The 27,010-nt window shown below is 43.4% G+C and overlaps 1 pseudogene; it reads right to left on the bottom strand.

Annotated features, from left to right (window-relative positions):
* Nucleotides 1–645: 645 nt before the first annotated feature.
* Nucleotides 646–25,602, bottom strand: LOC133917988 (protein TAB2 homolog, chloroplastic-like; annotated as a pseudogene).
* Between the last annotated feature and the right edge of the window lie 1,408 nt (nt 25,603–27,010).

The raw sequence follows: 27,010 nt of genomic DNA, 5'->3' as shown, positions 1-27,010 counted from the left end.
TATGTTACTGGGCCCCCTACAGCAACACATCATCTCGGCTCTCACGGGCCTGTTTGACATCATCGATGATGACGGAGCAGCCCTAGACGAGGCGTTGCTGGCGTACACAAGAGATAGCACGGCCAACCTTGGACAGCAGGCCATCGGAGACGCGGCCTGATCAGGAGCGCCCCCATCTGTAACTAGAGATGTCTACTCACCCATGAATATCATCTACATGCAATGTGGTACCTTCCTGCTTAATGATCATTGCAGCAACAGTTCGAATTGCCAACCCCGTGATCCTAGCACTGAGATCAAGTTTCACACTCCGTTCCTGCCACATGAGCTATGCCAATGATGCCATCGAGAGCGGCCAAAGACTATCAATGAATAATGTCAATCTTCAAACAATATATTGGAACGTGCGAGGCCTAAATTATGTGGCAAGATACAACATGGTCCATGAGATAATAGCAGCAACGCCATGTTACATGGTCTGCCTTCAGGAAACTATACTAAGGAATGTCGACGCCGAACTCGCAACCTTTCTCGATGCCTATCGCCTAATGAATTTCGCCTTCAAGCCATCCAGGGGGACGAGAGGGGCATTCTAATCCTTTGGAATGACACAAACATAGACGTCAAAGATGTGACTATTAGGCGCTACTCAGTCACGATGGCAGTGACAGTCAAAGAATCTAATACATCCTTCTTCCTCACGGTGGTGTATGGCCCCATGAGGGAGACCGCCAAACATTTCTTCCTAAGAGAGATAAAACGAGCCTGACCCGATAACGATGGAAAATGGCTCATTATGGGAGACTCCAACCAAATCTATCATGCGCAAGACAAAAACATAGAAACCTAAACCTCAACCTCATGCGGCGCTTTAGAACGACTCTAAAATTATGCAAACTCCAAGAGAGCAACCTGCAAAACAGAAAGTACACCTAGAGCAACGAGCGCAGAAACCCCGCCCTAGTCTGCCTTGATAGGATCTTCTGCAATGAAGAATGGGACTTTTCCTTTGAGAACTATGTGGTCCCCACCCTTTCATCCTCCCTCTCTAACTAGTGCTCGTTTCTTCTCCCCAATCAAAGTGGCCCTAGACCTCCCCAAACCTTCAAATTCGAGAATTTTTTTTATCAACTTGCCTGGCTTTCAACAGGCAATCTAAACAGATTGGAACAAACCAAACCAGAACAAGGAGCCCTTCCACAGAATACACTCCAAGCTCCTTACCACTACAAGGCATCTCAAAGCCTAGAGCAAAACAATCATCTCTGAGGCTAAACTCAAGTTACATATGGCCCAAGAAATTATCCTATAACTAGACACTGCCCAGGAAAACAGAGCGCTCATGATGAATGAACACAACCTAAGGGACAAGTTGAAGAAGAAGGTGAGTTGAAGAAGAAGGTGCTTGGTCTTGAGTCATTGAAAGAGCTCGCAAGAAATAGATCTCCAGAATAAGCTACCTCAAGGAGGGAGATGCCAACACACATTTTTTTCCACCTAAGAGCGAATGGGAGGGGATGGAAAAAACACATCCAAAGAATTCAAAGAGAAGGTGGCTGGGCGATTGCATCTTACACCTCACATGAATAGCCTGGTCTCCTCCAGACAGAGCGCCTTCATAAAAGGGATGAGTATCTAGATGTAGCATCTAGGCCTCTAGGTAAGTGATAAGTGTGTCGGTGATTAATGATAATCATATCATTGTGACTAATAATTTGTTTTGAAGGAAATAAAAAATTTAGTTCATAATGATAATTAGGTATTCTTGGTTCATAAGGCGATTATGTGGAAGATCAAATGACTTGTGCATCAAAATTAAGGATCTTCTAGTTCTAAGTGTTATAAAGGAGATGAACGACACTTAGAGTACTATATGTAACTTTTCTTTAGTCTTTTGACTGTACTATAAAGAGAAGCTAAGAGTGGTAGCTTGACCTAGTGAGTCTAGACATCTCAAAAGCTTACGACTCAGTTAGGTGAGATTACCTACTCATGCTTGTGGAAAAAGGAGGCTTCCCAGCTTGCTGACGTGACTCGATCATAGCACTACTATCAACATCCTCCTCCAAATTACTCCTGATTGGCGTTCCATCAATCGCCATACAGCATGGATGCGGGCTATGACAAGGGGATCCCCTCTCCCCATCCTACAAGCGCTGCTCTCTAAGGCGACTGAGATGGTAATTCTGTCCAAGCTAGGTGGCAGGCTGCCTAATTCTAGCACTAGGTAGCTCATAGAAGCCCATGGTTGACATGTTGAGAAGCTAGAGCTCAAGAAAGTTTGAATTGGACAAGCTCAGAGAAAATTTACCTCACCGGATGATCCGGTCTATGTGAAGTGATTTCACCGGAGCATATGGTTATCTCAGACAGAAAACACTCTAGATGCACTGGATGCTCCAATGAAAAAAGTGATGTAATCACCTTATGATTTTCTAGTTGACACATGGCCAAAATTGTTAGAAGTGTTACATCGCATAGTCCAGTGTTAGTGTGGTGAGAGCATCGGTCTATTTTCAGCAGAAGGGGCATTACCTGGAAAAATTGAAGTTCAACTCACCGAATGATGCGGTGATGCAATGATGATAGCACCAGACTATTTATTCCAGAGGCGATTCAAAGATAAGAATTCAAAAGCTCAGTTCCCCGGATAGTCTGGTGATCATGGTGTGTACACCAGACCAATCCTTGCATAGAACAATTTTTTGTGGCAGAACAAACCTCAGTTCACCGTATGGTTCGGTAAAGGCAAGAATAGATCACCGGAATAATATTTCCAGAGAGGGTAGTTTTGGTTAGATTGAAGGAGTTCTACACACCGGATAATCTAGTGATGGACATATATGCACATCAGAGCTTTTCTACCATAGAAGATTTTGAAGGAAGAACAAGTTTAACCCACCGAATAGTCCAGTGATGGCAATGAAATCATCACGAGCGTATATTTTCCAGAGAGGGTTACAACGGGCAATATTAGCTAGTTTGTACGCACAGGATGGTCTGGTGTTAGGTTTGTGTTCACCGGAGTATGACACCAGACTATTTCTTAGCAGTAACGGCTAATAACAACAGGCACAATGGCAATGAAAGTTTGTACTCACTGGATTATTTGGTGTGAGTAAGGAGATACTCACCAGATCATCTGGTGTAAACAGAAAAAAAGTAGGTGGTTAGACAACGGCTACAATTTGGATCTTTAGCCTATAAATACCTCTCCACTTGATTTCATTAGGCTCTCTCACGATTCAGAGGAGTTCATACACTATGTGTGTCATCAAAATGCAAGAGAGAGCACTTGAGTTGATTTCTAAGTCCCTATTTGAAGATTAATGACATCATTAGTGCTTGGAGAGTAGCAAGTGTGCATCTAGCTATAGTCTAGGATTGATCTTAGTCAATTGAAGCTATTGGCTTGTTACTCTTGGTGGTTGGCAACATCTAGCTGGTCTTTGGTGATTGGTGGTGTCTCGGTGAGCTCTTGGAGTTCTTATGGGAGCTCCAAGAAGAGCTATGTATTTGGTTTGATGCCCACCAATTTGGAGATGGTGAAGTGACAATCATGAGGGAGAACTTGAGTCTTAGTGACTCAAGGGGGGAGCAATATCTTTGGTGGATGCTCCAACAAGGACTAGGGGGAGTGCCAACTCCTCGATACCTTAGGGGAAAAATCTGTTGTTCTTTTGTCCATTTTTCTTTACTATTCTGCAATTTAATTTGAGCATTTACATTCTTTCAAGCTTTCAATTCCGCATTTTCTTGGTGTCTTTGCCTTCTTGTTTAGCTGTCTTCTCTTAACTTGTTCGTGTAGTTGTATTTCTTTTCATCTAGGCTAAGGTTGCTATTTGTTCTAGTTTTCGGTAGAAGTTATTAATTGCCTAATTCACCCCCCTCTTGGGCCATTCGATACTTTCACCAGGATAACTTTCTATGCGTCAGAAACTTGGCCAGACACCTACATCGTTGCAAATGACCTAGCCTTCTCCTCAAGCCTGACATCTCAAAAGCTTTTGACTCAGTTAGGTGAGATTACCTACTCATGCTTATGGAAAAAGGAGACTTCCTAGCTTGCTAATGTGACTGGATCACAGCACTACTATCAACATCCTCCTCCAAAGTACTCATGAATGGCATTCCATCAATCGCCATATAGCATGGACGCAGGCTATGACAAGGGGATCCCCTCTCCCCCCCTCCTATTCGTCCTCGCAATTGATCCCCTACAAGCGCTGCTATCTGAGACGAATGAGATGAGAATTCTGTCCAAGTGAGGCGGCAGGCTACCTAGGCTTGGGCATCCATATATGCTGATGATGAAGCGATCTTCATCAGAGTGACAAGGGATGATGTACAGGGTCTCGCGTGACTCCTATAGGGATTCGGGAAAGTCACTGTCGGAGGATGAACTCCTCAAACGGGGATCCTATGAGACCCCCTTTGAGATTCGACAGGGGGGATGATTCTGAATCTACCTCGTACGTGGATTAAATACGAGTATATGAGATGTAGGTGGGATGGATGATCGACTGCTAGTGCGAGTAAATGCTTGAGGGATTTTAGACAGGTTCGGGCCGCACGGAGCGTAATACCCTACTTCTGTGTGTATACTATTAATGCTCTGAAAATGCCTCTCTCTGGATCTTTTGAGTTACAATGTTTTATGTCTAAGTCTATAGCTTCGGTCTTGCTTCGAGCTTGGTGAACCTCTGCTCAGCTTCTCAGACTTGTGTGCTGTATGCTTGGCTTGTTCAGGTCTTCCTTCAGCTTTTCTCCTGGTTGGTTCTCCGGGGTGCACCCCCCTTTTATCCTGTTCGGGAAGGCTTGGCGTACCCAGAAAGGAGGGCACGAGTTCCTATGAGCTATAAATGGAAAGCAACCATCATGGGGCTGCAGTTTGATGTTACAGAGGGTTAAAAATGCGCCCTCGGCCAGTCTTGTCGCACATTACGTCAACTTTTAGCCGGTGCAGTGGGGGGCCCATCGGGCAGCCGCCGAATAACCCCGCATGCCCGCTCGGTCAGAGCTGGTCTGACACAGCAGGGGGGCAGGCGATATGCCTCGAGCCCAGTGATGTTATCTCCAAGCTGTTACCTTCATGGGCCCCGCAGGGTGACGTGCGATGGGACCCGTCGCATTAAATATCCCCACGCCCCTGCCAGGCGGTGGTAAGGGCCGGCGTACTCGGTACGACAGGCGTGAGGGGGAGTGGTTAGAAGTGACAGGACACACTCCCTCTTAAATGCAATATCGGACCTTCCACCGATTGACACCTCACCGTTGAGCCCTTGTGGGGTCCACCGGCAAGGGGCTTCTTAGGTCCTCAGGGAACTACGGGTGCTCAGGGACCACTGTTCATGGCGCCGAGCGTCCTCTCCCGGATATGTCTCTGCTTGGATCCTCGGGGAACTACGGGTGCTTGAGGACCATTATTCATGGCCCCGAGCGTCCTCTCCCGGAACTGGTTCTTCCCGGGTCCTCGGGGAACTACGGGTACTCGGGGGTCACTATTCATGACCCCGAGCGTCCTCTCCCGAAACTAGTACTTCTCGGGTCCTCGGGGAACTACAGATACTCAAGGGCCACTGTTCATGGCCCCGAGCACCTCTCCCAGAACTGGGTCTTTTCGGGCATCGGGGAGATGGTCCCCAAGGGAAGGCGCCACGTGGCATTCTGCTATCCTGGCCTCGGGACTCGGGGACCTCTGGTTCCCATGTCACCGACAGTCACGGTTCTCAACACAAACCTATAGAAGACACAGGTGATGCCCATCAGATGCGAGTAGGAAGACCTGAAAGATATCCTCGCTGACCTCCCAATCACTAGAACTAACTTCCCTGTGAAATATATAGGCCTACCACTCTCCTTACACCACTTGCATAAAATTGATTTCCATCCTTGGTTGACAAGGCGGTCGACATGCTAACCGGATGGAACAGGAAGAACCTAAACCAGGCTGGACGCACAACTCTAGTCAAGGCGGTCCTATCATCACAGCCGATCTACTTTCTCACTACCCTGCGCGTGCCATATGAGATCCTAGAGAACCTTGACAAGATCAAGAAAAGATTCTTATGGGCAGGGGACAAAGAACTCACCAAGGGCAAATGCAAGGTTAACTGGCAAAGATGCTGCAGACCAACGACCACATGAGGCTTGGGAATCCTCCACCTTGGAAAGTTCGCGAGGGCACTGCGCCTCAGATGGATCTAGCTTGCATGGAAATGCCCGGACATGTCTTGGGTAGGGACAAAGTCACCATGCAACGAGACTAGTAGGCTCCTCTTTGCGGCATGCATGAAGATAACAATAGGAGACCGGAACACGGCGACCTTCTGGACCAATGCCTGGTTAAATGGAGAACGCCCCCAAAGACATAACACCATCCTTATTCCTCATTTCAAAGAACAAAAAGGCAACCATCCGAAATGTACTCAGTAATGGCAACTTGATCCGCGACCTAAACCTACATGCAAACCTCTCCATAGACCGTTTGGGCGAGTTTGTAAAACTATGGGGGGCGGTTCAGGGCATCCAGCTGCAGGAACACACCCCAGATGATATAACATGGAGGCTCACACCACACGGGGAGTACATAACGGCCTATGAATACAAGGCTCAATTCCTAGGGTCCACAAGCGTCGCTTACCATGCGCTCTTTTGGAAAACATGGGTGCCACCAAAATACAAATTCTTCGCATGGCTAATCATTTAGAATAGAATGTGGATGGCCAATAGAATCGTGGCCAGAAACTGGGCACACAACTCGGTCTATGCGCTGTGCGGCCACTCGGCGGAAATGGCTCACCACCTGCTTGCGGAATGTAGATTCATAAAACGCATCTGGGATGTAATCGCAAGCTGGGTTGGGTACCCGTAGCTTAGGCCGGTGCATTGCCACCAAGTGACTCGGTCCATGACTAGTGGACATCAATCGCCACAGCTCCAAGCGTGCCGAAAAAAGCCATCCAAAGTCTGATCTTGCTAACTTCATGGGAGATCTGGAAGGAGAGAAATGCACACGTCTTCCAACAGCTATACCTATCGGCAACATCACTCGAGAACAAGATCAGAGAGGAAGCCTGAACTTGGCGCATAGCGGGAGCAGCGTGGCTAAGTGATTTTCTTGATCACATTGTATAGCCTTTTCTTTTTTCTTTAGACGCCTCTCAGGGTGCCGTGGAGATAAAATTTCTATTTTATCAATGAAATAAGCACAATCTCGTGCTTGTTCGTTCAAAAAAAATTGAGCTAGAGGGTTGGCCGTGCATGTGCTAGAGAGTATTAATCGGTCACACTGATCAATCGACCTTTTAATCTTCTATATATATGCGGTGTATATATATACATCTCCTGCGCAGGACTGAGAGACCAATATTGTTCGTACTTGGTACTATTCAGAAGCTTATATATTAGGCTGTGGCAGATTGAGATTATAATGCAGTTGGACGTGCCGGGGGCACGTACAGGTGCACGGTGCACATTCCACTCACGTAGTTCCATCCAAATATCCAAGCAGTACGAGTACGTACTTGTATGATCTGAGAGCTCAACACAGACACACAGACCGGGTTGCCGTGCTCCGATCAGCCTATGCATGCAACATACTACTGCATGCATCTACCTACGTGCACTACGTGCTATTGGGACAAGACCCATGTGGCCATATATAGCCTCTGTTAAGTTCTCGATCTACACCTATATACTAGCTAGCTGGGGCGTGATCATGACGATCGGGCAACGCTACCTGCATCGGAAGAGAATCGACCCCTAGTACAGTACCACCGTGTCTTACGTCTCCTTCCTCTCGCTGGCAAACGGATGTATCGATCGATCGTTGCATGAGATGATGCTCCTGAAGCTCCTCCTTTCTTTCCCCTCTCCTCTCACATCGCCGCTGCATCTGCATGCACGCTGTTTCACGCGCGTACAGCCGGCTTTCGGCTTCCATGCAGGCAGAACAGAAAAGCTTCCCCCGCGCCGGCCAAGACGAGACAACACAAGACCGAGCTGCGTCCTGATTCCTGCATCTGCATGCATGCACGCACGCCTGAGGCGCTGATGGATGGGTGGATGGATTCGATGCTTCATGCATGGATGGATCGGCGCGCTGGCCGGTTGATTTCGGCGAGCATCGATGTCTACGCGGCAGCCAAGGAGGATTTTGCACCCCAAGTTAAAAGAGCCTGAGTACGTAGCTGTGCGCGGCTGCGCGCTAGTGCTAGCTACTTTGCCGTGCCGTACGCCGCCGACCGGGTGCGAGTGGTGACTGGTGCATCCAGCCCTGCCACGTACGGCTTTCTAGAGTGGGAAAAGATCGTGCGTGCAGTACGTGTCTCCTCCTGCAAAGCTATGTATATAGCTAGCTGTAGCTAGAGGCTTTGCTTGTGCGACGAGAAGTGGTCGCGTCGTCTCATTACTGCACGTGCGTACGGCGGCCATGGCCGTTTTGTTTGTTGGCCACGAACGAACGGAGCAGTGCATGGGATGCTGCGTGTTACGGCGCGTGTTTTCTGGGATTGGAAGGGGGGACATGCTGCGCCTAAGCAGCCTACTCCAATATTGTTGGTTTCTCTTCCTTCCAAAAGCATTTGAGGTCGAACCGTATGGCCAGCGGGCCCAGAATATTCACTCGTTCTCTTCGGACCGAAGGTCCATCAAGAGCTACCTCTTGCATGCTAGCCTGGTGCACCCCTGCGTACAGCTAGAAATAGCCATGCATGCTCTTCCTGCTGCCAAATCTTATTCTGTGGAAATAAAAGCTCTATGAAATCACTGTTCGGCCCACGAAATTCTTCATGCATCCATATCTCGCTTCATTAATTGAATTGCCTTCCTTACACTGAAAAATTAATTGAATTTTGATGATGTGCATGTGTTATTGTTATGTGTAGCTTGTATATGCTCATGATAGCATAATGATATTTGTGATTTTGATATATGTAATACACACGTGTGATTAGTGCTATGCGGGTTGACGTGGCTCAAATTTGTGCTCACAATTGATTTTGGTTTTGTTATGTGCAGGTGTGTCATTAGGACGGACGTCATCAATGACAGGATCAGGACTACGTTCAGGGAGAAACTGAGATCAAGACGATCAGGAAGTCACGCGTAACATTCAGGCTAGAGAATGATGCAAGTGAAAATGATCACACTATAAGATGTACATGAGAGATATACATGTTATAATATAGTGGAAATAGATTACACCAGGGGCGTATAAAAAAGTGTTGTATAGTTCGTGGTGTGAAGAATTACGTCATTGGGCGTATGGTGCGAAAGTTTTTTATTCCATGGAGCATGAGTGTGTGCGCATTGGAATAAAAAGAAAAATGAAAAAAAAAGTGTACTGTTCCCGTGGTACTGTGAAAGGTGGTGGTCTGCTGTGTGGCTCGGCCTGCGGTGGCTTGCACGGTGGAGTCAGCCCATGCAGAGCAGGTGGCACCATGTGGACGACGGTGGCCTGTCAGCGCAGAATGGCCCAGCTGACGCTAGGCGCGGTCCGGCAACACGGCCCAAGGTGGAGTGGTCGCGTGCGGGGCTGGCTCGGTCCAGTGCAGGTGGTGCGAGGCCGTAGGCCCAGGCGGGCGGAGCAGGCCGAGGTCTGCTGGCTGAAGCCCATGTGGACGTTTTGCCCAAGGGTGTGAGGTGATCTGATGTGGGAACGGGCTGAAGCAGGAGCACTCGTCCCAGGCGGGATCGGGCGTGCGCTTGAGGCCCAGAGGCGCGCCGAGCAAGTCCAGTTGGGCAGATGGTAGCCGTGTCGGACGGGAATAGTGCCGACCGATAATAAAAGGGAAAAATGTAGACCCAAAAGTCACTTGGGTTTTAATTTTCCCCCTTAAAAATTGTTTTGTCGAAAAAAATCTCCAAGGTTTGATTTTGTTGTAAAAACACCCCCAAAAATTCAAAAAAAAATTAAAAAATTATAAATTTTTTTAAAAAAACTAGAGACAATTCTAAGACCTTTTTTGAAATTTGTTTTCAAAAATAATATTATTTTCATCATATTTCATGGAGAGGAAGTTTGAAAAAAAAAAAGAGAAACGTCTAGCTCATTTATTAATTCGAGCATAAAGGTAAAGTTCCGAAAAGTTTGGTTGGCTAAATTTTTGTAATTCTTGCATAATCATGAAATTAAGATTTAATCTATTTTTATCAACATCAGCCATAGTCTACTTGTGAAAATCACAACTCTTATCAAGCGATCCAATTGACTTAAATCTTATTGGAATAGTTTCATAACGTTATCTAGTTTCTACAATTAAAATTTAAGGGCAATCAGATTGTCAGATCTTTTTATATATCATTTTTTGTGACGTGATAGTAGTTTGTCTCGAACTGATTATAAGATTAAATTGAATATTTGATCATGATATATTTAAATTTAAATTTTGGTTATGCAATCATTCACCCCCTCTGATTGCATATTTTGTGTGTAATCGATTGTCACTACATCAGAATAGCTTTTTAGTGACGGGTGATAAACCTCATTAGTGACAAGTAAAATCCTTGTCACTCTGAACGCGTCAGTAATATGGACACATTAGTGACAGATCTAGACCTATCACTAATGACTATATATCAGTGACGGATCTAGATACAGACCCGTCACAAATGACGTATATCAGTCTTAGATCTGGATCCAGACCCGTCACTAATGACTATATCAATGATGGATCTAGATTCAGACATGTCACTAATGACTATATCAGTGACAAATCATTAGTGATGGGTCTGGATCCAAACCCATCACTAATAATGTATATTAGTGACGGGTTGAATTTAGACTCATCACTGACGTGTTTTTGAAAAACAAAAAAATAAAATAGGTTACAAGCAAATATGCATTAGTTACAAATATGAACTAGAGTAAGAGCCAATCTTGCATTTAAGAATTACAAGCGATTCATGTGAGAGTAGGGCTATCAAAGAAATAATTTATCTAAGATAACATCCATTAAATGATAAACTTTCTCAAATTCAGACAACTATGATTTCAAGCAAAAAGCTTGTAACAAACAACAATAGTTCTAGCATGCAATGGAATCATCGTGCTCAAGAAGGGCACAAGCTGCAATGGTAATTCAACCTTCTGCGAGTGTTCATGTACATCAGCCTTTAGCTTAATACTAAATTTTCTCTTTACAAATTGGACATAAAAAGTAAACAAAAGAACAATGATCTCACATTCAAAAGAGTCTTATCCAGTAAGTCAACTCAGCCCCAAAATACATTGTCTTGTATGACTGCAATAGGATTTGAATAGAGCATCACAATATGCAGTCATACAGAAATGAGACGAAATTGAATAGAGCATCACAATATGTAGTCATATAGATTAATGTTATTTACAGTCTCATATTGTGGTTGTTAGTCGGAGGAAACCATTTTTAATTGCCAATGGAACCAACCAATTTTCCTTGTTACAGATAGAGCTTACAAAACAAACATTACATTACAAAAACACATAGCTCCTCCTGAGCAATGCTAAGTAACCTTTGAAGACCTATAGTTGCACCTATAATGGCATTTGCAATGTTAAGTCAATATCGAGCACTACATATCGTACCTACTGTGTTAATTCAAAGAGGAGATATACCTTGACATTATAAGAAGCATTTACTATAAATTGAAAGGGGAGTATATTAACACGGTAGCCTATGAGGTTCCAATGGTTGGATTTTTTTTCTAAATTATTTAGCAAATGTGATTCCCACATCTGGAGCTATATAATTCAATTTGTTCCATTTAGAAAAGGGCCATCTTTGTCACAAAGAGATTCAGGGCATGAACACACGGACAAATTCAGAGAAAACTAATACAAATTCAAAGAAGGCTAATTGGATTGCAAGTGCGTGTGTCATGAACACATGAACAAGTTCAGAGAAAAAAGATGGGGAAAGGGACAAAAGAACTTACATTCAAACTTGGCAGTGTTCAACGGCGAGTGACCCGTTCAGATGCGATAGCAGGGGTGACGTGATGACAATGATTGTCGTGGCCAGTGACCTGGTTGAATGCACTAATAAGGGTGGCTGATGTCGGCGTAGAGGACCAGAGGAGGTCAGGGACATCATGAAGGGGCAGGGACAGCGCCATGGGTCAATCTAGCTTTCTCCCCCCCCCCCATCGCCGGTGTGGATCGACTCCGTGGCGGTGTTGGGGAGGGGGCAGCGGTTGACCGGCGGCACGGGGTTGGGTCAGTCAGGGATTGCGCGACGAGGCGAGGGAGACAGCGATGGGGTACCTGAGCAGAGGAGGGTAGAGCAGAGCATCAAGAGGTTGATTGGTGCCTCGCTTACTTGATGCACCTCATTGCCGCACTACGCTCCACCACGAGTCACCTCGTTTGACCACACTCCACCGCTGTCCACCTCGCCCCACCCCTAAACACCGCTCGTCCAGTCGTCTCGCCCCACTGCCATTTGCCACGGGATCTGGTTGACCCCAACCTTGCACCTACTGGATCTGAGCGGGTTCAACCTCGCCACCGCTGGATCCGGATGGGCCCGGTCCTACCTTTGTTCACCTTGTTGTGGTGGGCCTCGGCCTCGTGACTGCCCCCTCCTCGCGTAGGCACCGCCTCTTCACGTGGGTGTCGCATTTTTCTTGCACGAATGCCGCATCTCTGCGCCGCCGTGCGATTGCCTGGAAGAGTCATCGCCTTCGGTAGTCTGGATCTGAGAAAACAGGGGAGGTGTGAGAGAAGGAACGTAATAAATGAAGGAGAGAAGGAACAAAATAAATGTAGGAGGGAGGAGCTCTAGCAGGCTCATTGACGTGGCGTCCGGCGGTCCATGGCGGCGGAGGCCGGAAAGGTAAGCAGGTGTTGAGGTGCGGTGGGGAGGGGGCAATAGTGACGAAGAGAGAGATATGAGATGAGTAAGTGGATGAGAATGACAGGGTGCTGGGTGGGAGGAGATATTTGTCCTCTGCTCAACGTAACGCATCAGTGACGGGTCTATTTATTGATGCATCAACAATTACTTATGCATAAATGATTGGTAATAATTGGACCCATCACTGCTATTATTAGTGACAGATCAACTTGAGATTCGTCACTAATGACTTGTCATTTAAGATGAATCTGAGCCTAATATTATCATTATTGACGCGTCATTTTTAACCCGTCACTCATGTATGATTATAACATATTTTAAATAATCGTCACTAATATCGTATCTTATTTATTAGCTTCTTGCATAGTAAGTATACTCTATGTAGCAGTAGCACTACTAGAAATAGAGCTATCTATGTTGCGCTCACTCTTCTTTTTTTTTTTTGCTCAGCCTCCGATGATGGCCACACCAGAACAGCCGATAGCCTCTCCATCACGCGCGACCAATGGGGTTGGATGAGGGAAAGGGATACCCCGGCCAGTGCTTCGGAGCCTGTGGCCGCGTGCCGCACCCAATCGAGAGTGGGGTTGCGCATGCACAACGCTCGTAACGCGCTCGCCATATCATCCTGTTCAAAAGATACGCGAGCGAGCGCATGCTAACTAGCAGGCACGCGTGCGTGGTGCGCGTCATGCGACGTAGAGCAAATCTATACTCATATAAAAATTAAGTAGTGGTAATCTTTATTATCTACTTAAGTTGAACTCGTGCATAGTTAGATCTCTTTTCTTCTTTAAAATATATTTAATCTTTTATTATTTATCTTTTATATTTATACGTTAAATATTTGTTTTTCATACATTCTAAAAATATATTTAATATTCTATTATTTATCTTTTATACTTAGATGTCTAATATTTAATTTCTATACATTTGTCATCGGACATTTCGTCTACATCGTCAGGTTTCTCCATTTATACGTTAAATATTTGTTTTTCATACATTCTAAAAATATATTTAATATTCTATTATTTATCTTTTATACTTAGATGTCTAATATTTAATTTCTATACATTTGTCATCGGACATTTCGTCTACATCGTCAGGTTTCTCCATAAGGTACGTCGCCTCCCGCATTTCGCCTATAACATCAACTTTCTGGAGAGGATACGTGTCGGTGACATAAGAACCAGGGGTCCCTAAGTCCTGAGGTCAGAACAGCAAAGTGCCACGTGGCGCCCTCCTGCGGGATCACCTTTGCAAGGTACGAGAAGACTAAGTCCCAGGAGAGGGTGCTCAGGGCCATGAACAGTGGTCCCCGAGTACCCGAGTTCCCCGATGACCCGAGAAGACTAAGTACCGGGAAGAGAGTACTCAGGGCTGCGAACAGTGGCCCCCGAGCATCCGAGTACCCCGAGGACCAAGGGAAGTCAGTTCCGGGAGAGAGTGCTCGGGGCCATAAACAGTAACCCCCCAAGCACTCGGTTTCTCGAGGACCCGAACAGTCAGTTCCGGGAGAGAGTGCTCGGGGTCGTGAATAGTGGCCCCCGAGCACTCGGTTCCCCGAGGAACAAGAAAGGGCATATCCGGGAGAGAGTGCTCGGAGCTGTGAATAGTGGCCCCCGAGCACTTGGTTCCCCGAGGGCCTAAGAAGTCCTTCGTTGGTGGCTCCCACAGAGGTCCAGCGATGAGGTGTCAACCGGTGAAAGGCTCGATGCTGCATTTAAGAGGGCGCGTGACCTGTCACCTCCAACTGCTCCCCCACGCTTGCTGTTAGTCCCTGCCACGTTCTGGTAGAGGGGCGTGAGGACATTTAATGCACGGGTCCTATCGCGGGACATCCGGCGCGCCTCGGGATAACATCGCAAAGCCCAATGCGCCCCGCCTGCCGCTCTGCTGTGTCAGGTGTACAAGACCGGGCAGGCGCGCCAGGCCGCTCGGTGGCTGCCCGGTGGACCCTCCCCGCGACGCCCGTTGAAGAACGACATGATGACGAATAAGACCGGACGGGGGCACGTTTTTAACCCTCCCCGTTACCTCGCGCAGCAACCTATGATGGTTAGTTTCCATTTATGGCATCTTAGAACTCGCGCCCTCTCTTTCGCTACCGCTCTGGCGGGTATTTAAGGCGGGGTGAGCTCCCCGAAGAAGACAAGTTAGTTACAACCAAGTTAGTGGAGGTACGACTTCAAGCCAGCTTGAGCCCAAGACAAGCCGGACGAGTACCGAAGAACAAGGAGCCCGAAACTCTAGACTAGACAAATATTCTTGTAACCCAACAGAACCTCTGAGATGCATTCTCGGAGCATTTATAGCATACACACAGGAGTAGTATGTTACGCTCAGTGCGGCCTGAACCTGTCTAAAAACCTCCTGAGTATTGGCTACTTTCTGCATCCGATCCTTCCATTCCACCTGCGTCGCATTTACGCCCATTTATTTCACCCGCAAAACAGATTCAGAATCATCCTCCGACCGAATCTCAAAGGGGGTCCATCCGAATCTCTGCTTGGGGAGTTCACCTTCCGACAGTACGTCACCGCCCACACGTCACCTCCATCGCCATTTATCATGGAGGTTACATCCGTCGCGCTATATTTACATTAATGAATTGTTTTTATCTAAAAAATCGGTTACCTTGATCATCTTCACAGTATTACTACTGACAGGCCAACTCTCACTTTTTTATCAGGTACTCGATATTCTTCTTCATCATGAAATTATATGATCACATTATAAATTTTTAATATGCAAATCTCTATCTTTTATTTTTTTATTTTTTTAAATTATTACATCTTCCGAGGGAGGTCGCCCCCGGCTTGCTACGACGAGACGAGATGCTCCGTTGAGTTGTCTTCGCTCGCACGTGGGGGCCCGGCAAAAAATGGTGCCAGGAATACGCTGGGCCTGGGAGGGAAGGCTGGTGCCGCGCTGCTACGGCCCCGGGCCGATGGTGCTGTTGGACCATCGACGGTTCGCCTGACCACACACACGCACCGAGTCAGCCAACCTACGTCGATCCCGAGAAGAAACCCCAGATGTCGTAGACAATACAAAGGGGAAACAAAATCATGTATCGCATTCCCAAAAATCTTACACTTGCACTGCATGCTACGGTGATTTCTTGACAAAAATTCACGATACAAACTAGCATCCGGGGGCAGGTCCAGCAGGAGCCAGAAACCGACGCAGCCATCGGAGTTCAGGTTCTCCTGGATGGCCAGGAAGTGCAGGCCGCCGCAGGCCTTCTTCGCCGCCTCCCAGGCCTCCGCCTCTTGCGTCGCCGCGGGGCTTTTCTGGTAGCCGGAGTAGATGTACCACCTCGTAGACACCCCCGGCCGACAGGATCAGGCTCGCCCTGCCGGTGTCCACCTCCATCGCGCAAATCTCAAGACCGTTCATCCAAGCTGAAAACACACAAAGATTTAGCTTGAGCCGCCTGACATCGTTTCTGAAGAGGATGTGGTCGAACATGGAAACAATGGTCCAGCTGGTGCGGTGCTGGTGTAATTCTTCCAAAATGTTCTGCTACAAGTTAACAGTAGGCATTTCGAGTGTAATTACCTGTAAAAAATCAAATGTGTGGTTTCAGTTGGTTCATTATGAGGTACCGGGACAGTCATTTCTTCGACAGATAAACTAGTAGTACTGCAATTCCACAAAGATAAGAAAATAAGATCATGCCATTGACGTACCGGGACTTACCTATGACTACTAACTAGTATTAGTTCTCATATTGATCCTGATAACAAGTTACCCCAGAACATATTTCCTCTAGATAGGGGCCAAGTGGCCGACTGATGTGCAAGTACTTATGGATACTGAGTTCCTTCATTGAACAGTGAGAACATTTTCACCATGTAATCTGAAGCTATGCGCTTTACGCATCGAAATAGTCTGGCTCCTAATCTCCTATGCATCAGCAATTCAGCATCGATCATGGAAAATACTCCACCACCCAAACACAGGCATTTCGAGTGTGTTGCGAGCTTCCAAGTTCTGGCTGATCACTGGATTCAGCAAGCCCTACACAACAAATTCGCCACCCTCCTAACTATTGAAGTATAAATGAATTGTCTATTTTTTTTATCGCTTAGCCTTTTGAATGAGTTGGTCGATACATGCAACTCAATATGATATCATGATTAGAGGTCCCGAGTTCGAGTACTGACTGACATAATTAAAAAAATTTACAACTGACTCTCTTTCTCGTCTAGACTTTTGGATGAATTAATAGGTATATGCAGCTCAATACTAACCATATACTAACATGGCGTTGGCCAAAAATTATAATGATCAGTAAGCCAACACAACAAACTTTCCAGCATTCTAACCAGAATCTAGAATTGGCGTTGGCCGAGGATTCAGCACGAACTTACCAGCTAGAGGCTTGGCGCGCGATGATTCCACAGCGACTCCAGGGACCAGCGTAGTGTCGTCAAGCTCGAACCCCAACAGGCCCAAATCGAGCCCCGCGCCGAACGCATACCTCCTCTCCAATGACTCCACCTCCTCACTCGCAGCTGCAGAGGAAGCACGCAACGATTAAGCACAATCTGCTTGCTCTAACTCAGGTGGCTAATCTTACTCCAAGCGTGCAGGCAGGCACTGACCGGAGAAGGGGAGCTGCACGAACGCCCACTTGTCACCGAAGAGGTTCTCGGGGAGCGTGGTGGGGAAGGGGTTTTCGAGCGGGAGCAGCGGTCCAGAGAAAAAAATTATATGAGATCGGATTTTACAGAAAGACCTTTATCTTCGTATGACACGTGTTCTCTACTTTTTTTTTTATATATGTTCAATGAGATCGTTGAATTCAGAACAAACAACGTGAATCAAGATCTTACAAAAAATCTTTCTATGGAAAGTCTCATATATTTTTCTTCGGCGGCCCTGGTGCTGGTCTAGAACCCCGGGTGGCTGCTGTACACGGTCTCGTACCGCTCCTCTAGCCATGGCAGGAGCGACACGCACCGCCGGCTCGGTACGGCCTTCACGCCGAGCTGGTAGGTCTATGCCGTTACCAGTACATATAATGCTTACTGAATCTAACTTTGTGTAATTTTGATTTTTTTCTTAAAAAAAAGCTCAAGGTTTAGTTTGGCTAGGCCTAGATCCCAAGCAGGATACCATATTGCCTTCGTGCTCTAGACTTTATGCATTACTCTAACCTAGATCCTGGAGTAAATTATTCAACGTTCTGTAGTACCAGTTGCTGCGTCCTTATTCTATATATTCTCTTATCCAAATGAATCAGGCACCACAAGGCAAAAGAAGCTCAGGTGGTAACGTGATAATGGTTGATCCACTGGGAGCTAAGCGCCTAGCTGCTAAACAAATGCAAAAAATTCGAGCCAGAGAAAAGCTGAAGGTTCACTATTGCTGTACTGGAATGTGTCATTTCATATACTTCCTCTAAATCAATCATATCTGCTAAAGGAAGGAATCTTCATGATAATGAAAAAATCTTTCTTTTGTTTATACCAATAGTTAGGTGATTAAATGTGAGCCAACATTATTTCTTATAACTGGAAACAGAACTAGGCTTTCCCCTGCTGATTTTGTTGGATTGTAATCCGAATTTTTATTGGACCATATAAGAACGTCTTCGACTCATATTTCGGAACAGTTCGTATTAGATTCGAGTTGTACGTATCCACCTTTATAAATATATCTTGTAAGTTGCAAGTAGAACTGAGAGGCTCATTATAATACCTTGCATTATACACATCCTTGATATAGCGAAGATCGTCGATTGGCGCCCGTGATTTTTTCTCGTAAGGGTTTTTCACGTAAAAATCGTGTCCCATATTTGATCCTGTCATGCTTTATTTCTTACAAGTAGTACCAGAGTCGGATTGGATCTACACAAGATTACGAGAAAAAAAAATATTAGTTTCTTTTCTTACGGCTGCTGATAGAAGTTTCACCGTAAGAGTAGACGAAAGCCAGCGAGTAGACAGAAGGCGGCGAGTAGTCATATCGTCAATTTTTTTATTCCACCGAACTTCCTACTCCACGCGACAGGTTTCTTCTCTCCTCAATATTGATTTTTTAATCGGTCGTACACAACCAGCCGTGCGGATCACATCTGTCTGTTTTTGCGATTTTGCTACGTGCACCTGAGGAAAGTTACCAGAATTGTTTTCTGATTTGATTGATGCGCGTACATGAAGTGTACAGGATTTGTGCAGTTTATTACTTCGTGCACACAGGACTGTATCAGAGGGTTTGCAACCTATTTTTGTTGCTGATTATTCTTCATCATGACTTCTTTGAAGTATGATATTTTGCTGCTAGACCGAGATACAAGATTTTCTTTATGGCAAGTAAAGATGCAGGCTATTCTTGCGCATACTAATTTGGATGATGCTCTTGATAATTTTGGGAACAAGGATCAAAAGTCTTAATCCGATGAAGAAAAGAGAAAGGATCGTAAAGCTTTGTCACAAATTCATCTTCATTTATCAAATAATATTTTACAGGAGGTTTTGCAGGAGAAAACCGCTGCTGCTTTATGGCTAAAGCTGGAATTGATTTGCATGTCCAAGGATCTAACCAGTAAAATGCATCTGAACATGAAGTTGTTCACGCACAAATTACAGGAGGGTGGTTCTATGTTGAATCATCTTTCGGTCTTTAAGGAGATCGTTGCTGACCTACACTCTATGAAGGTAAAATATGATGATGAGGATTTGAGTCTTATTCTTTTGTGCTCATTACCCAGTTCTTTTGCAAACTTTAGAGATACCATATTATACAGTCATGATACACTAACTTTGAAAGAAGTTTATGAAGCCTTGCATGCCAAGGAAAAGATGAAACAGATGGTGTCTACTGATGGCTCTACTTCCAATGGAGAAGGTTTGATTGTGCGTGGCAGGATAAAGGAGAAGAATTCGCATAATAGCCAAAGAGATAAAAGTTCGAACGGTTACAGGGGTCGTTCAAAGTCCAGAGGCAAAGAAAAATTCTGTAGGTATTGCAAGAAAAATAATCATGATATATCTGAATGTTACAAGTTGAATAATAAAGAAAAGAGGAAAGTTAAATCAAATGAAGAAGGTAAAGCATCTGTAGCTGCTTCCGATAATAGTTCTGATGGAGAGACTCTCGTTGCTTCTGCTGGATGTGCTAGTAGTGGTGATAAATGGATTGTTGACTCTGCTGCGTCTTTCCATATATGCATATATAGAAATTGGTTCACCACTTATAATTCTGTTCAAGATGCTGGTTTGTTAGGATGGGTGATGACAACCCATGTCCAATTGTTGGAATTGGATCAATTATGATAAAGATGTATGATGGCATTGTTAGAACCTTGACAGATGTGAGGCACGTTCTAGGTGTGAAAATGAATCTTATATCTTTGAGTACTCTTGATAATAAAGGGTATAATTGGTCAGGTGGATATGGTATTTTGAAGGTGAAAAAAGGTTCCCTTATTGTAATGAAAGGTGATTTAAAGTCTGTCAATTTATATCATCTCCGAGGTACTACGATCACGGGTGCATATGTGTCTTGGGCATATGAGTGAACTTGGTTTGGTAGAATTGAGCAAGAGATGTCTTCTTGATGGACATAGCATCAGCAAGCTAAATTTTTGTGAGCATTATATTTTTGACAAGCATAAGAGGGTGAAATTCAATACTTCGGTTCATACAACAGAAGGTATTCTTGATTATGTGTATTCAGATTTATAGGGACCATCTCGTAGATCTTCACTAGGTGGTTCTCGTTATATGTTAACTATTATCGATGATTACTCAAGAAGAGTTTGACCTTATTTCTTGAAGCATAAATCAGAAGCATTTAAAGCATTTAAAGAGTGGAAGGTTATGGTTGAAAGACAAAGTGAAAAGAAGGTAAAGAAACTTCGCACTGATAATGGGATGGAATTTTGTTCTGATGAATTTGATTCATATTGTAAGTCTGAAGGCATTGTGAGGCACTACACTGTTCTTGGTACTCCACAACAAAACGGTGTAGCTGAGCGTATGAACAGAACTATCATCTTGAGGGCCCATTGCATGTTGTCTAATGCAGGTATGCATAGGCGTTTTGGCTGAAGCCGTTTCCACTGCTTGCTATCTTATTAATCGATCACCCAACATTGCCATTGATAAGAAAACTCCAATTGAGGTATGGTCTGGTTCTCCAGTTGATTATTCAGAATTGAGAGTTTTTGGTTGTCCTGCTTATACTCACGTTGATAATGGTAAATTGGAGTCTAGAGCTATTAAGTGCATCTTTCTTGGTTATAAATCTAATGTTAAATATTATAAATTGTGGAATCATGCAACACAAAAGGTGGTGATTAGCAGGAATATTGTCTTTAATGAATCTGCTATGTTGCCAAATGCTCCTGTTTAGAGTCAGCAGAGTTCTAGCGTGCAGGTGGAGCATTTTATTAATGCAGAAAGTAAACCAGATATCGTTATCCAAGATACACCTATTGCTGAAAATTTATGTATTGATCATGATTTATCTAGTGTTCCACATTCTTCATCCGTTGTGCAGCCTACACAACATTCTATTGCAGTCGATAGGCCTAGAAGACAAATTAATCCGCTCAAGAGGTTAATTGAGGAGTGTAATATTCCTACTTATGCTCTGGGTTGTGTAGAAGAAGTGAAGGTAATGCAGAACCTTCTAATTACAATGAGTCTATTACTTCTGCTGATTGCAATAATTAGATGATTACAATGCAAGATGAGATGGAGTCACTTGAAAAGAATGGTACTTGTGATTTAGTCAAATTGATAAAAGAGAATAAGCATGTTTGTTGCAAGTGAATTTTCAAAAGAAATTAGGGTATTTCTCCTAATGAAGCAGTAAGGTATAAGGCAAGTTTGGTTGCAAAAGGCTATAGCCAGATTACAGGTATTGATTATAATGATGTCTTCTCTCCTGTTGTGAAGCATAGTTCTATTCGCACTTTACTCAGTATTATTGCTATGCATGATTATGAACTTGAGCAATTAGATGTTAAAACTGTATTTTTACATGGGGAGTTAGATGAAGACATTTATATGGATCAACCTAAAGGTTTTGTTATTCCTGGAAAAGAAGACTTTGTTTGTAAATTAAAGAAATTTCTTTATGGTTTGAAACAGTCTCCTAGACTGGTACAAGAAGTTTGACTCCTTTATGCTCTCTAATAGTTTTAAGTGTTCTAATTATGATAGTTCTGTCTATTTGAAGACTGTTAATAGTTCAGCTATTTATTTGCTTCTCTATGTCGATGATATGTTGATTGCTGCAAAGGATAAATCAGAAATAGCCAAATTAAAATCGCAGTTGAGTAATGAATTTGAGATGAAGGATTTAGGTGCAGCAAAGAAAATTCTTGGTATGGAGATCATTAGAGACAGGAAAACTGACAAGTTATATCTTAGTCAGCAAAGTTATATTGAGAAGATCCTTCGCCATTTCAATATGCATGATGCAAAACCAGTGAGTACTCCATTAACTGCTTATTTCAAATTATCTTCAGCTCTATGTCCTGAGTCAGAGTATGATATTGAGTACATGTCTAGAGTTCCATATTCTAGTGCAGTTGGTTCACTTATGTATGCCATGTTCTGCTCTCGTCCTGATTTATCTTATGCACTAAGTGTTGTTAGTAGATTCATGGCTAATCCTGACAAAGAGCATTAGAAAGCTGTTCAGTGGATTTTTAGATATCTGTGTGGTACTTCTAATGCTTGTTTGCAGTTTAAAAAATCTGGAGATGGACTTATTGGTTATGTTGACTCAGATTATGCTGGTGATTTGGATAAGAGGAGATCTCTCACAGGTTATGTTTTCACCGTTGGTGGTTGTGCTGTTAGTTGGAAAGCATATTTGCGGGCTATTGTTGCTTTATCAACTACTGGAGCTGAATATATGGTTATTTTTGAAGCATGCAAAGAAATTGTTTGGCTGAGAGGTTTGTATACTGAGCTTTGTGGAGATACTTCTTGCATTAATATATTTTGTGATAGTCAGAGTGTTATTTGTCTTACAAAGGATTAGATATTTCATGAAAGAACAAAGCATATTGATGTGATGTATCATTATATTCAAGATGTTATTGCTCAAGGTGATATTAAAATATGCAAGATAAGCACTCATGATAATCCTACCGATATGATGACAAAGTTAGTTCCTGCTACTAAATTTGAGTTATGCTCAAGTTTAGTTGGTGTTACAGTTTGAGTCATATAGGTTTTTGGGGTCGGTGATATTTATTATTGAAGAGAGTTCATTGATGATGCTTTATTTGCTACAAGATGGAATTCATCTCAAGGTGGAGTTTGTTGGATTATGATCCGAATTCTTATTGGGCCATACAAGGGACGCATTCGGCTCATATTCCGGAACAGTTCGTATTAGACTCGAGTCGTATGTGTCCACCCCTATAAATATATCTTGAAAGCTGCAAGGAGAGCTGAGAGACTTATTGTAATCCCCTGTATTATACACATCCCTGATACAGTGAAGATCGCTGATTGGCGTCCGTGGTTTTTTCCCGTAAAAATCGTGTCTCGTGTTCAATTCTGCCATGCTTTATTTCTTAGAGATATTGTCCTGCAATTTCCTAATTCCTAATAAACTTCTTTGTGTGGGCCAAAACATGATGGCATGTTTTGCAGTTGAGGCATCTAACCTAATTGCAAAAAGATATGCAACATCATATACTTAGTGGACTGTCCACTGCAGTAATGTTGACATGGACATGAGTTATAAGAGAGATGCTGAAAATCCTTATGTGCTACAAGATACATATGTGTTTATTATTTTCCTAAGATAGTAGTTCCACTTTCTGTAAACAAATAGTCATTTCCTCATACAATACCATTAATTGGTCTCTGTTTGTCCTGAAAAACCCATCTGCTGCATCCTTGTCTAAATTCCAAAATCAATCTATATCTGTTACTCTTCAAATTCTAACCAAATCATTGTGGTCTCTTTTGCAGAGATGCCGTCAAGTAGAAGCGATTTACGGTGCATTGACAATGATAGGACTGACTGCTGGATTGATAGTGGAAGGTCAGACAGGAAAGGGTATCTTGGGACAGGAACTTAAGTTGAATGTAGGAGGAGTTCTGGTTCTTAGTATACAAATATTTATCATAACAAACAACTTGATTACTGCTTGAGAAATGTTATAATTGATAGCTGTGATATCTGATGTTAAACACCTGAATTACTTAGAAACCAAACTGTTAACAACAGTTCTACACTAATAATATGTGATCACGTGCTTATCCATTCCTGGCTATTTCTAGTTTATTTGGGCAATAGAGGATCATGATTGGAGATGTCCTTTTCACATTCCTTGGTCAGGAGAGCTCTTGTCTGAATCTTATGTGATGGATCCACCCAAATTTTTTCCGAGTTAATCCTAGCTGGCTGTTAACACACGCTGATTTGTATGTTTAATCAAGCGTGTTAGCATGGGCTGAACATTAATACACAGTGTAACAAATTCATTCTATGTACTCAACACTTTCTGATGATACTATTTAGCAATTACTAAATAGCGGTTCTATTCATACTATGTATAATGGGAATGATTTAAATAATCGAGAACTTGTTTTCTTCTTTTGCCCATACCATTAAGCTTGTAGTGGAGAGGTGGCTTGGAATTAGAGATTATGTCTGGTTGCTTGTATATCCTTAGCTTATGATATCTGCAAAATAGAAGTGATGAATCTATTGCTAGCACGTGACTTGATGTCACTATGATAATATGGGTAGTTCAAGTGTTATTTCAGCATATCTTCTTGTTGGTTGAGTACGAGTATCAGTATTCTGATATAAAGTTTGATGTCACTATGATAATGTGGGCAGCTCAAGTGTTATTTATGTATACCTTCGTGTTGGTTGAGCAGAGTACCAGTATTCGGTGTAAAGTTTATTGTCATAGTCTATTTTTGCATGCCTACCTACTACATGTTTAGAGGAGAAGCACTTCAATTTGAGATTAATGTCTTGGTGAGTTTTCTCCCAGTACTTTGGTGAATTTGGTTTGACTGAATATCTTATATACTACAGCAAAATGATGGTCCCTTTGATGTAATTGAGAATGTTTTATTCTCTAATTTTTACCTCACATGTCATTATCTATGTCTGAATTTGTTATAAAAAACATGTATATCATCTAGAGCAAATTACTTTCATAATATGATTTCTTTTTACTGGTACATTTACTGATGGTCATAGGTGAATATTGGAGGCCAAGCAAAGGATATTTGCATTTGTTTCTTCTGATTGCAAAATTTAAATAAATGTAAAAATAAATATCTGATTTCCCATCTGTTTATATAGTTGTGTTTGAACTACAAGAAAAGAAAACTATATTTATTGAGTATGTATGTTGCTAGTGTGTGGATTTAGGGTCCACATGCCAACAAGATATGAGAGTGACATGTCTTCAAGGGTGGACCTACGGCCTGTGCTAGAGGCCCTAGCATATTCCTAGGGATAGCACCCCAAAGCCTAGCCCAATCCAGCATTGGTTCAAGGAAGCCTCTGACGGGCGGCACTACTGATCTCTATGTGGTTGTCCCCCCCCCTCCCCGGCGGCCGGCTCTCGCACCACCAACGCCCATCGCGACCGTGCATCCTCCTCCTCTGGCCTATGTGCTATCGTTGGCGCTACGCTATCGTTGGCACTGCGCATCCCCACTATGGTGGCCAGCTCTCCCCATACCTCGTTCCCAGCCCAGTCGCCGCCTGTTGCCTCGGCCTTTAGCCTTATGATGAGTTGTACTGTCATTTTAGTATTTAGAAATTAGCACCTCTTTGCTTAAATCCTGCGTCCGCCATTGCATATCTTCAAACTCGACTTGATAAAATCAGGAACAGATTATTAGCACTTGATGACATCATTTGTTTTAGGATTTGTTTTTACAGGCAAAAGAGCTGAGCGTATGTGGTATGGATTCTTACGTTGTTTAGAAAGGTTGAGCATGTACAGTTGGAATTCCTAAATGCTCTGCTCACTCTTCCACTCCACACTGAGCATGTTTGTTTTAGGGACTGTTCCACTTCACACTGAGCATGTTTGTTTTAGGGACTGTTCCACTTCACAGTGAGCATGTTTGTTTTAGGGACTGTTTAAAATAAAGGGATTTCATAAGAATTGTATAAAGTGAGGATTTAATAATTGATAATTAAGGATTTACTATAAATACGATATATTCTGAAGATAGATTACCATCGTATACGTTTTATAGACGCTATTAGGTAAATAAGACATATGTTGATATTCCAGACAGTTTATCATGTTGTACACGAAAATCATCCTCGGATAAGGAAGATGTCCTCCAGATATTCGAAAGTAATATAATCCCTAGTTTCAAAAGTAATATACTCAAAGACTCCGAGTAACCCACAAATGCGCCATAGCGCACCTTAGTAATTTTTAGTCATGAGGTATGTTTATCATCAAGAGGGGTTAAATTAAAGTTTGGGGTGAACAAATGATAGTTCATCCTAAATTTTTAGATACTCGTCATTTTTATCCCTTTTAAATATGATAGTTCATGCTTGATATGTTTCTTTTGTTCGTTTGTCGGTTTTTCTCTGTTCCTTTCTTTATTGCTGAAAGTCTTTGATGTCGACTAGGGGGGTGAATAGTTATTTCTAAAATTTAAAACTCAGCAGCGGATCAGACAGTGTCCAGAGACTTCGGCTCAATCTGGATACTCTAGGTTCCAGAGTATCCGAGTTCACCCGGATTATCCGGACTATACAGGAACTCGAAATCAAAGTAAGTTTAAGTAAATCTACTGAAGTCTACGAGCTACCATTATCTCTATAAGATAGATAAGTTCCTTTCAACAATAATCCTGCACTTAAATACTTGTACGCAACAATATTGAGGCAAATCCTCAAGAAACAATTTAAACGAGTAAATTGCAAGAAAATTAAATGGAGACAAGATTTATTCCCGAAGTTCAGCCATCTTACAAAGAAGTGCCTACGTCTCCGTTGAGGAGCTCACAAAGAGGCGGGTCTTTTTAACCCTATCCTCACCCAAGCGACTACAAAGACCGAGCTAGGATTCTTACTCAATTCGTGGGTGATACAAACTTCCCGTGACACTACACAACGATTGAGTGCTCTACGGGTGGCCTTTTGTCGTCTAGAAGCACAAAGGTTCAAGAGAAAAGAACGCAAAT

Source organism: Phragmites australis, chromosome 5 (genome assembly GCF_958298935.1).
Source record: "Phragmites australis chromosome 5, lpPhrAust1.1, whole genome shotgun sequence".
NCBI classification, from domain to species: domain Eukaryota; kingdom Viridiplantae; phylum Streptophyta; class Magnoliopsida; order Poales; family Poaceae; genus Phragmites; species Phragmites australis.
Note: the sequence above shows the minus strand (reverse complement) of the source record. Positions and strands in the feature narration are given on the sequence as shown.